Below are 12,797 nucleotides of genomic sequence, written 5' to 3' on the forward strand. Positions count from 1 at the left end.
TCATGAAAAGTCATCTCTCTCAACACCTCACGTGGAACAGTTACAGGGACGTGACCTCTTAGTTGTTTCTCTGAACCATTTGTGGCTTGAGGAGCAAAAGTGTTCACCTCGGTCTGAGGTTCCAGGAGGGGGCCAAGAGGGCCTTAGGAACCCACGCCTTATACATTCTCAGAGAGACAATGCACCTAGGAACTAATAAACCATTCTGTACCTTAACCGACTAGGTTCAGTCATCATCTGGAATGCCTCCTGGGGGCCAAGTGGGCCTAGGGGTTGGAGTAACTTGTGCCCAGAGATACACTCCTTTGTTGCTGGAGTGGGGCTTTTAAATCCATTTATTCCTCCTTTGCTGGCAAATGTATGAGGCTATCCTTCCTTTAGGTAGAGTTGTCTTTATAGGGGGTGGCAAGGGCTAAATGTTGGGCCGCACAATTTCCTCGCAGAACCTTATTTCTTTCCCCAATGGTTCTTTTCCCAGGGGGCCTGCCGAGGGCAATTCCCCAAAAGACAATTCCCCAGGTACTTTTATTAAGGCCAAATTACATAAAAGCGGGAGTACGAGAAGCTTCACTGTCGGTGGACCGCCTGCAGTCCCGATCCGTCCACCGCCCGGGGCCCTGCCGTCAGGCTGGTTGGATAGCTCGGCTTCCGACAAATTGGATTGTATCTTGTTTGCATATATGTGTTTTCTTCATCCACTAAAGTCCTCCACTCACTTAGTGGAGGCTGGTCCACTGATCTAACCTTCCAATCTGCTGTTTTCTAGAGGCATGTTAGTTGTAGCTACTCAGAAAAACTTCCGCCATTGACCTGCCATTGAACTCTACTCTTCCTCAAGTCTAATTCCCTTTAAGTGTTAGGCTAAGTTAAAACACCTCTGTGTCCGCACTTCCTTTCTTCAACTTAGGCAACCACCATCACTACTACCTCCAATCAGGCGGACACGCCCTGGTTCCATTTTGTTTTGGCTAGTGGGACAATTAGTTTTTCCCATTTTCCCAACTGAAGAGGAGAGGAAATAGGCCATATTCTGGTCCTTGCTCACTATTGTCATGGCTAAACCTATTATCCACCCTAGTTCCCAGTTTTTCCTTTGATATCTCAATATATTACTCGTTCTTAATCCTCCTCATCCCCACATGCTACTCTCTCTAAGGCTCCCTTTCACCTTCTTTGATGATCTCTTTTTTCCTTTTATTCCAATGCTTGATTTTACCCTCAGTCATCAGATGAGCCACCTGAACATTCCCCTTTTTCTTCTATACCAATGACTCATCACTACATCACACCAGCCATGCACAAGTACAGCAGGCCAGCTTTTTAAATGACACTGCTCATTGCTGAGATCTCAAACGTTGTTTAACTTTCTAGACCAGTGGTTCTCAAACTCTAGCATACATCAGAATCACCTGTAAGACTTGTTAGAACAGGGATTGCTGGAGACCCACCTCCAGAGTTTTGATTGGGTAGATCCCAAGAATTTGCATTTCCAACAAGTTCCCGGTTGATACTGTGAAAGGTGAAATGAAATGGCTCACTTATGTCAGGTACCTTGAAAATGGAGCTGGGAGGCCATTAAGGAGATGGGCCTCCTGCACGCCCTCACTGGTGGAACCATGAACTCTTGAACTGAGCCAGCCTCAACTATTACAAGCACTCAAACACCTGCAACTTGCTACACTAAGAGACTTTGCTTAGCAACCAATTTATACTCCCTCAAGAGTAACTTTCTGCCCTGAGCACCAATAAAAAAATTCTTTTGAACAACCTATACAAACTTTCCTTTTTTGCTTTAAAAACCCCTGACTTTGCTCCCTAGTGGGACCCTATTTGGATTACTACCCAAATCTGAACTGCAATTCTTTGATCCCCAAAAAACATTCTTAATTATTGCCTCCTGACGATTTTAGGTTGACAATATTGGCTGTTATTCAGGAACCACACTTTAAGAGCCACGACTCTAGACTCATCCTGTTTCTTTAACTTTATTCCCTTCACTCCTCTTCCTTGAGCCAACTCTTGCCTTGTCGATATCTTTAATTTTTCTCAGCCTTCCTTTGTTGCTAGGTCCATCAGTCCTCTGCTAGGCACCTTTGACTCTGTCCTTCTACCCAGGCAGTGCTCTGGGTTACTGTTTACTATTTCAGCCCTCAGTGCCCAGACGCCCTGTGTACTATCCAATCAGCTGACCTAGAATAATACGCATAGTCAGCTTTCCCCAGTTTTACTTATGAAACCCTACTGACTTGGCCTGCTATCTAACTTCAACTGGGTATCTTAATAATATTTTGCCCACTACTAAACAATTTTTTTTCCAAATACTGTACCCGAAAAGAGAAGCCTCAGAATTTTTGCCCGTATTAGATCCAGCCCAAAGCCAGGAGGCTCACAGCATTCCACTGATCTGAGAAATTTATATTAATACTCAATCTCCACAATGACCTTGCACTTTGCATAAACCCAAGGCATTGCCATGTGTGACCCCTTGGCCTTTCTTTACTTCCCAGGAATAAAGACACAAATAAAAGCATTTCTGAAGCATCTTACCCTTTGCCTGACCTGACAAGGAGTTATTTGGCTTACATACCCAGCAGCACTAAGTAACATTGCTTTGATGTCTGGCAACCGGGAGGGGAAAGTCTGTGTCAAGCTCTAACACTCATTTTGATCCTCTTCAGCACGCTGTGTGAGATTTCAAAGAAAGCACCTATCCGGATTCACACACCCTTTCTCATTCAGTATTCATTGCACTTAATTGAAGCGACACCCAGGTTCCCAGGTCAGCATCATTGGTGCCATGCACATAAAGTGGAAGGCAGAGAGAAAATTTTCCCTAGATATCTGGGTGATGCTCAATAAAGTATAAAACACGGGATAGTGGTTACGTATCAGACCGCGTGCAGGTGTAAAACATAGCTCAGTGACAGCGATCAGGCTTCATTGCCAGCAGCTATTTCACACGGTCTCAGGGAAATGATTGGAGCTTTTTAAAGTCTTCATGAAAGACCCTGCTATAAGGACCTCATTGTGTGCTGTAGAGGCCTTCCTCTCCTTGGAGAGCCGTGTGTAAATACTACCCTTCCCTCTTCCTGGACTGCCACGGCTGTTTGCCCAGAGTCTGTAACAATAGTCTCTCAGTGTTAGGCCTGGTCTCCTGGCCAGTAGAGGCTCCAGTGTTTCTTTAGATTCTGAACAGATTGACACAGGACTGGCTTCACGAAGGGTGGCACAGACTCCAGGCCATTCCTTCTGCAAAGGGCTCTGTCATTCCTCAGATGTGAGACCCACAGCCAGTCACTTGGCAAGTTCTCTGCTCCCATATCCACATGTCAATCCAAGTGAGATGGGATTAAATTAAACCTCAGAGGATCTTTGAAAGGGGGAAAATACTACAAAACAGTGAGAAGAGGGGCTCCTGGGTGGCTCAGTCAGTTAAGCATCCGACTCTTGATTTTGGCTCAGGTTCGTGCTGAGCGTGGAGACTGCGTGGGATTCTCTCTCACCCTCTGTCTCTGCCCCTCCCCTGCTCACTCACTTGCTCGCTCTCCCTCAAAATAAATAAATAAACTTAAGAAAAAGAAAAAGAGTGAGAAGAAAGAAGAGAGATGGGAAGCCTGTCTCCTTGGCCTGCTTAGACGTTGTAGGGTATATGCCTGTGTGTGTCCCCTATTACTCTTCTTTTGCTGCTATAACAAATTAGCATAAATTTATTGGTTTAAAACAAGATAAATGCATTATCTTCCAGTTCTGCATGTCAGAAATCCAAAACAGGTCTCACTGGGTTAAAATCAAGGCATCAGCTGGGACGTGTTCCATCTGAGTTTCCAGGGAAGAATCTGTTTCCTTGCCTCCTGCAGCTTCTAGATGCCCCCTGCATCCCTTGGCTAGTGGCCCCTGTATTCTGTCTTCAAAGCTAGCAATGGCAGGTTGGTTTCCTTCTTCACATGCATCTTTCTGATCCTCTTTTGATAGTCGTGTCTCCCTCGGACCACAGCTGGGAAGATTCTCTTATTTAAGGACCCACGTGATTAGATTGGGCCCTGCTGGATAATCCAGGCCAAGTTCCTCAGCTCAAGGTTCTTTATCACATTTGCAAAGCTTCTCTTGCCATGTAAGGTAACATATTCACAGGTTCCAGGGATTAAGATACGGGGGTCATTCTTCTGCTTACCCTTAGATATTTTTAATTGTTTTGTTGGTGGTGGTTTTGTTTGTTTAATACGAGCTGGCAAGACACTTCCCACATAACAAAGACTGGTCTCTTGAATCCTGTGCACCGGACCAGAATTTAGCCCTGGTGTCTTTGCACAAGTCACATGTCCTTTTTGAGCCAGTGAGGAATAGGCCAAATGCTTTCCAAGACTCTCTTCCTGCTCTAGCTTTCTATAATCCCAGCTCCTTGTCCCAGGAATGGGGGGCTCCTCAAATTCTGGGGAGATAACCTCCAACTTGTCTTGCCAGAGTTAAGTTTATTTTTGGGAAAATAATGACCTTTTTTCCTTTGCTATTGACACTACGGTTCTATTTGTCCTCTATTTTCTCCGTGTGGAACCACTGAATCTTAATACAAAGTCTTTCTCCATTCTCCATGCAAAAAAAAAAAAAAAAAAAAAAAAAAAAAGATTTAAATTCATAAAAGCTTTGGCCAGTTAAACATCCATAGTTCATCTGAGTGAAAATGGAGCCAGTACTTGCCCTCACACAACACCAGTTCACTTGGCCACTGAGCAAATGTTTAATGTGTTCCTACTCTGTAGCAGACCTCGTATGAAACATTAATGATCTGGGGACGTCTGGCTGGCTCAGTTGGTGCAGCATGCAACTTGATCTCAGGGTTGTGAGTTCAAGCCCCACATTGGGCATGGAGCTTACTTAAAAAAATAATAATAATAATGTTCTAAGGGTGAAAAACACATAGTCTCCATCTTGAACCTGTAGGCTAATGGCAGAGACATACAGAAGACAGGCCATTTCCGTATAGCATGATCAGTAGGGCAATAAGAGCAAACACAGGGCCTCTGAAGTCCCATTAGGAAAGAAAGGGGAGTTCCCTGAAAACTAACAGAAAAGCAGGGGGCTCCCGTGAAGGCCAGAGGGAGGTGATGGAAAGGGTGGGAAGACCCCCAACGCTGAGAGAACAGCAATTACGAAGGCTCAGAAGCCCCCAGTGACAGCATGTAGGTGGGACAACAGGTAATTCAGCTTTGCTGGATTAGGGTGTCTGGAGTGGGAGAGGTGAAGGCTGAAGGCAGTCAGCTGACAGCACGGGGACTGGATCCTCCTCCCCTAGTTGAGGAGCTGGGAATACCCTGAAGGCAATGTGGAAGCCTGGAGAGGGGTAAGGGGTAGGAGGAGCAGGTTTGCCTTTCTTCCTGGAGGCTGTAACTGGGAGTTGAGGCCAAGAGCCCCTGTGTTGGAACTGATGTCACGCAGCCGTGTCCTCTTCCCATCAAGAATGATGAAGACTAGAGGCACAGGCCTATGTGGCTCAGTGCCGATGACTTTTGAATTTAGGCTACTTACAATCTAAGAAGAAAATACTAGAAATAATATCTAAGCAAACCGGGAATGTGGCCCCTCTCCCCTTGCGTGTAGCCTTTTTGGATTGGGTTCTGCCTCCGCATGGAGCTCTGGCTGATCGGGAGTGCCCAGAATGGAAAGTGCTCACTCTTGGCTTTGGGTACGTGCTATTCGCTCTGGCTGGAAGGCGTTTCCTTCCCCACTTTGGCGTATGTGTAGCTCTTACTCCTTCAAGATCACCTCAAGTGCATCCTCTCTGTAAATCACTTTATTTATTTTTATTTATTTTTAATGTTTTTATTTATTTTTGAGAGAGAGAGAGAGAGAGAGAGAGAGAAAGGGGCACAGAGAGAGGGGCACAGAGTATCCGAAGCTGGCTCTGTGCTAACAGCTTGCACTCATGAACTCTGAAATCATGACCTGAGCTGAAGTCAGCCAGCTTAACAGAATGAGCCACTCAGGCGCCCCTGTCTGGAAATCAATTTAAAACTCTCAATCCAGCCTCCAAGGTAAAGCTAGGACTCCGCTTCGGTCTAGTCCTCTGCACCCTTCTGTTTTGTGGTGTGGTGGCAAAGGACCAAATGCTTTCCCTGTCCCATCTTATTCAGCTTCCTCACCCTCCACACTGAAGCCTTGAGTTAGGACTCATTTGGGCATTTACCACTAGTGATCTCCAAAATGGAATGCTCATTTGAGGCAAATGAGGTCTTGAGATTGTAGCCCCAGGATATTAGTTAACAAGAGACCAGTGCAAACATATGTTAATGAAAGGGATAGAACTTTCTCGGCTCACCAGGAGCTCCAGCAGAAATGAATCTTGGCCCTTACCTTTCTCCTTCACCTTTACCTTTTGCTGAGTAGCGATAACTGGGCAGAGGAGGAAAGGACAGGGATACAAAATCTGCATGTCACCAGTGAGGAGTGAGACTTGATTATCTCCATAGGGACGTGCCTGCCAGAGCAGAGCATGGGGTGAAAGGACGCTGAGCAGGTGAACGCTAAGGGGAGAAGGCCACAGAAAGGGAGGCAGAAGCAGAAAGAGATGGGAAATGATGCCCGTCTGAGGATCCCTCCGAAGGCCCCGGGGAGAAGTCCTAGCAGGTGAATCAGGCAATAAGGCCTTGTCCCAGATGAAGAATGGCTCAAGCAGTGTGTGTTCACTCTGAAGAAAAATGCGAGGAAGGAAGTATCAGAAAAATTGATAGATGAGGTACTCTAAAGGTTACCAAACTTTCTTCGCTTACAGTTGGTGTTCTTAATGTCAATAATTTTTTTCACCGCACCACTAGGCCAAAAGAAATATCAGATAGCTCCTGTTATTTAGTTAGATCCAAATGACTTAATAGTGGTTGTGGGATGGTATCCAACAGATGTCCCTATCATTCCCTCAACAATTTAAACTTCAAGTTCTTTTTTTATTTTGAGAGAGAGAGAGACAGAAAGAGAAATAAGTGGGGGAGGGGTAGAGAGACACAGAGCGAGAATCCCAGGCAGGCTCCATGCCGAGTGCAGAGCCTGACATGGGGCTCAACCCCATGACCATGAGATCATGACCTGAGCCGAAATCAAGAGTTGGATGCTTAAACAACTAAGCCTCCCAGGCACCCCTCCCTCAGTAATTTAGAATATCCTATTGTACCCCTAAGAGTTCATCTCAGTACCCTGGGGTGCCTTGGCACACAGTTTAGGAACTGCCTTACTAATTTTGAAGCAATGGCAGCCTTCTTTCTGAGGACTTGGGTGCTACTAAGCATCAATCCCAGACAAGACAAAGACCCAGCTGCAGACCTGTAAGGGGTGGTTACCATGATTTTCACACTTGAGAGAGTAACAAAGGGGTCACCGTGAGCGACAGGGTGGAATGGCCCCTACCATGGGAATTAATATGGAGGCTGTTGTTTCCCTTTCTCTCCTCCTCTAGCAGCATGGGTTTCTGGAGGGCAGAGCCCCTGTCTTCATCTCTTACTCTTTCCCTAGGGCTGTGCTCAGTGCAAGGTGGAAACTCAAATATTTTGTTGAACAGATGAATGACTGAATGGTCTTATTTCCTTCATCCTTCCCTATTTTTTTTAGAAGATAAGAGCTGGCATGTCTTAGACAGTCCTACCTCAGGAACCTTCCCTGAAGTGTCAGCCAAAAGAAAGAAAACATAATCACTCGGGTTCAAAGCCAACAGCAAAGTCCTGATAGGAGCTTAAAATTTCATTTGTTCTCCACCCTAAGGGAAATGTAAGAGGAAAAGGTGATCTAGGAGTATAAAAACAGGAAAAAGAAAGACATTAATGTTTTATTATTTAAGATTGTGGAGCCCTTTTCTTGACGTTTTTGAAGAAAAGAATAGCTAAATTATTGGGATGGTTTGAGTACAGGCTAGCTCTGAGCTACAGAAATAAATTAATCAATCTTTTGTGCAAGATTGACAGCAGTATTTCAGGTCCTCATGCTCTTCTAGAACCTTGCCACTCTCCACTGAGAGGTGAAGTCTTTTTCCCCCTCCTTTTCAACCTGAGTAGGACTTTTTGACTATCCTGATTAATCAAATGCAGTAGAAATGAAACTGTGTAAATTCCAAGACAGGTCATACCGCTTCTTGAGTCACACAAAGTGTTTGTTTCTTTGTTTATAAGTATGCTTCAGTCCCAGTGTGGAGCCCAATGCAGGGCTTGAATTCACAACCCTGAGATCAAGACCTGAGCTGAGATCAAGGGTCAGATGCTTAACGAACTGAGCCACCCAGTCGCCCCAAGGGCAATACAGCTTCTACCCGGCTCGCTCTCTCACTAATGGGATACTTGCCCTTCGTACCCAACCACCATGCTGTGAGGAAGGCAAACTAGTCACATGGAGAGATTCACATAAAGAACAACTGAGGTTCCCAGCCAACAGCCAGCCTCAACTGCCAGTGTGGGAGTGAGTAACCCGCCCAGATGATTCCAGCTTCCAGCCTCAAACCACTCCAGGTGATGCTGAGTGGAGTAGACGGGAGTGGAGCCATCCCCTGCCTAAAAAGCAGACTCATGAGCAAAACAACAAATACTGTGGTGGCCGAAGCTACAAGTGTTGGCATATTTGTTATATAGCCTCAGTTATTGGAACATTAAATTCTTGAGATTGGTGGCCAACATGGCAGAGAAATAGGGGGATCCGTATACTTCCTGCATCTCCCAAACAAAGAAGGGCTGAAGCCAAAGGAACATTAAATTCTTTTTGTACCCCTGTACATATTTGCAAAATGCATACATGGTGTAGCAAGGAAGACAGGACTTTGAACGTAGACTGCCTGGGTTCCAGTGCTAGCTCCAACACTTACCAGCTCTATGACCTTGGGCAAACTATTTAAACTTATGCCTCTGTTTCCTTATCTGTAAAAAAGGAGGAAGAAGTCCTACTCCATAGGATTGTCCTGACCAATAAGTAACTTAATGTATGCAAAATGTTTGAAACAGTGCCTACTGTGAAATGAGCTCTACTTTAGTATTAGATGTTCTTTATTGTGATGGTTTTATAGTTGGTAATACTGATGTCTAGGAGCCTGGTTACTTGTGCCTCCTGGTATCCACACTATTGTACCATCCCCTTGTCTTGAGTGCAGGTGGAACCTGTGATTTGCTTCTAACCAATAGAATGTGGCAACGATGAAGAAATTTTGCAGATGTAGTTAAAGTCCCTAAAGTTGACTTTAAGTTAGTCGAAGATGTAGGTCTCCTGGGTGGAGCTGACCTAATCAGGTGAGGATCTAGGGATCAGAGACTCTTCCGCTTTCAAGGTCCGCTGACCTTGAAACAGAAGCCACCATGAGTTTAACAATTGTGAGGAAATGAATGTGGATTACCACGTGACTCTTAAGTCAAAGGATATCTTCATTTTAGATTGACAGGTATTGCCAGATTAATATCCTAAGACTTTGCACCAATTTGCACTCCTGCTACCTACTACTAAATACTTGCTAACACCCTGTAATACGAAATACTTTGCTCTTTGCCAGTCTGGCAGGTACGAAAATGTGTCTCATTTTGTTGCTTTTATTGATGTCTAAGTAATTTTGAAGAATGCCAAGCATTAGAAAAGTATTTATAAGCCTTTTTATTTCTGTGAACTATGTGTTCATATCCATAGTCCATTTTTCAGGGAGTCGTTAGCCTCTTTCTTATTGATATACAAGCCCTTTGTCTGTTGTCTATTGCCTTACAAATGCCCTCTTTTCCACACACAACTTTTTACAAAAGTTTTGACTTATTTATTCATTTAAATAATCTCTACACCCAACTTAGGGCCCAAACTCACTACACCGAGATCAACAGTCGCATGCTCTTCCAAGTGAGCCAGCCAGGCACCCCTCCCACAAAGTTTTTGCCATTTGTCTTTAATTGAGTTTTATTTTTCCATGATGGAATTTCACTTTTTTGTATGGTCGAATTTTTCATTCTTGTCTTTTTGGCTTCTGAGTCTTGTTTTATGCTTATAAAATCCTTCCCCAGGGCAGAGCCTGCTTGGGATTCTCTTTCTCCCTTTCTCTCTGCCCCTCCCCCATTCATTCTCTCTCTCTCTCTCTCTCTCTCTCTCTCTCTCACACACAAATAAATAAATAAACATTAAAAAAAAATAAAGACCTCCCCTGTTCCAAAACTTAAAAAAAATCATCCATATTTCCTTTGTACACTTCTATATTTTAATTCTTTACATTAGATATTTAATATGTCTGAAATTTAAATCTTCAACTTTATCTTTTTTCACATGGTTAGCCAGTTGTTTCAAAACCATTGAATAAACCACAGTTTTCCCTGATGTAAAATGCTAACTTCATTATATATATTAAATTTTCCCAAGCATTGTATCTCCTGGATTTATGCATTGGTGTCTAGAATCTACTATTTTAGTTATAGTAGATTTATAATATATTTTAACATCCAAAAAGGCTAGTTGTCCACCATTGCTTTTCTTTTTAAGATTTTTCTGGGTGCAGTCTGTTTGTTTTTATTAGATTGTGATACTATTCTGCTCTATAATTCCCAATTTATTGACTAATTTAGTCAAGTCACCTAACTTTTGTGCCTCAGCGTACTCAGTATAAAACTGATAATGACGATATTGGGATGAATTTGGATTGTTTCTATATCTGGAAGGCATGAATGCTAAAAAAGAAAACAGTTATACATTTAAGTCTGGAAAGGAAACTAAAATGTTAACCAGGAATAAGAAATTCAGTGCTAGGGAAATTCCCTACTTTGGCTCTAAGTTCAAACTCTGTTCCCACTGATTAGTCCTGCCTTTTTTCTTCCCTGTTTGCTTTAGCATATCTGATGCCCAACCCCATCACACATTTAATTAACTACAGAGTATATATAAATCATGAAACCACAGCCTGGCCTGGTTTTGCTAAAAGCCATCTCGGCTGGAAAATGTACTATCTTATTTTGAAAGAATACAGATTTCTGAAGTATCACACACACACACACACACACACACACACAGCTCTTGGTCCTAATTTCAATCCTATAAATCCCCTGGTGATATATATTTTTATAATTAATCATCCTCCATGCTCTAAGGAAAACTCTATAATTTTTTTGTTTGCTATATGATATAGAAAACAATTCCTTCTATGAAATGAACATTTAAATATTATTACCAGGGCTCCTGGTTGGCTCAGTTGGTTGGGCATCTGACTTGATTTCAATCAGGTCATGATCCCAGGGTCATGGGATTGAGCCCCACATTGGGCTCCCTGATGAGTGTGGAGCGTGCTTAAGGTTGTCTCTCTCTCCCTCTGCCCCTCCCCCCTGCTCGTGTTCTCTCTCTCTCTGAAATAAAAAATAAAATTAAGAAATAAAATAGAACTCTTCTTCATCCTCCTAATCCAAACAGGTCATTTTACCTAGAGCATGGATGGTATAAAGTATTTTTATGAATGTCTGAGTTTATACTTAATTGTCTTTAAGGTGAAAACGATTTGCTTTTTCCTGGTAAAATAAACAACTTTTAAAAAAATGTTTAGTTATTTATTTTAAGAGAGAGAGAGAGAGAAAGAGAGAGAGAGAGTATGCTCAAGCCGGGGAGGGGCAGAGAGAGAGAGAGACAGAGAGAGATAATCCCAAGCAGGCTCTGTGACAGAGCCCAACTTGGGGCTTGATCCCACCAAGTGGGAGATCATGACCTGAGCCAAAATCAAGAGTTGGATACTTAGACCGAGAAAGCCACCCAGCCGCCCACCCCTCTGCAAAAAAATTTTGTAAAGTTTGCCTCCTGGTATTCTAAGCCAGGGACATTTCACGGTGGGAAACACAAAACCAAACGTACTTTTAGGCTGTCTTCAAACTGAGTCCATGGCTCTACCCTCCAACTATTCCCTAGGTCCTTAGGGCACACATTTCCCAGTCTCCTCCTCATTTGGTTTTGTAGAAGCTCCAAGCCCAGATAAAAACATTTGAATAATCAAAGTTGTTCTCATCTCAGTCTTTCAAGGCTCCTTCCCAGTTAATTCTGGGTAGAATGGTGCCCGGTGAACATCCCGTCACACACAGACACACATACCCCATAACTAGCTCGCACCGTGTTCCCCACAGGCAAAAATTCCACCATTCAGTTTGCCCTCCCCCCAATCAAACTGACCTGCCCGGCATTGCTCTCGTGCTCATTACATAACAACACGGCACAGGGATTTCCAGTGGTTTATGGGCTCCTGCGGGTCTGTGTCATGTTTGCCTTTAAACACCAGGCTGACATAACGCCTTGTCCCAGGGCTGTCGTTCTAATGGTGGTAATCTCATGAATCCCATGTGTGACACCAGTTGTCTTCCAGAAGCCGCTACCCAACCCATCACCTCATTGCAGCAGCCCCAGGAAGAAGTGGGAAGGAGAGGGAAAATGCTAACAACCTGAGACCACTCAAGGAAGAGCCCCTGTGTTTTCCAAGTGTTTGGATTCTGTCCCCATGCCTTCTTCCTGGAAGGCTCCTGGTGACATTCCCTAGCAGAACAGCACACAGTGAAAGGGAAGCTGTCCCATTAAATAGAGAAGCAAATAAGGGTACAAGAGTAAGAACACAGGCTCTTTCTAACCCCAGGCTCATCAAAATTGAGCTCAGCCTTCCTGTTGGATTAAAAATCCCTCTGGGTTCTCCAACAGTCACCCTTCATTTCATCTGAACAGAGGCTTTATTCTACTGCAGAGAAGCAGGTCACCTCCGCAGCTCCTTTGTGCTCCATAATCAAGACAGGGTCCCCTTGCTTGTTGGAACCACTACTCTGCGTGACTGGGTCTTCGTTCGGGCCCCAGTC

The sequence above is a fragment of the Acinonyx jubatus genome, chromosome A1 (genome assembly GCF_027475565.1).
Source record: "Acinonyx jubatus isolate Ajub_Pintada_27869175 chromosome A1, VMU_Ajub_asm_v1.0, whole genome shotgun sequence".
NCBI lineage: Eukaryota > Metazoa > Chordata > Mammalia > Carnivora > Felidae > Acinonyx > Acinonyx jubatus.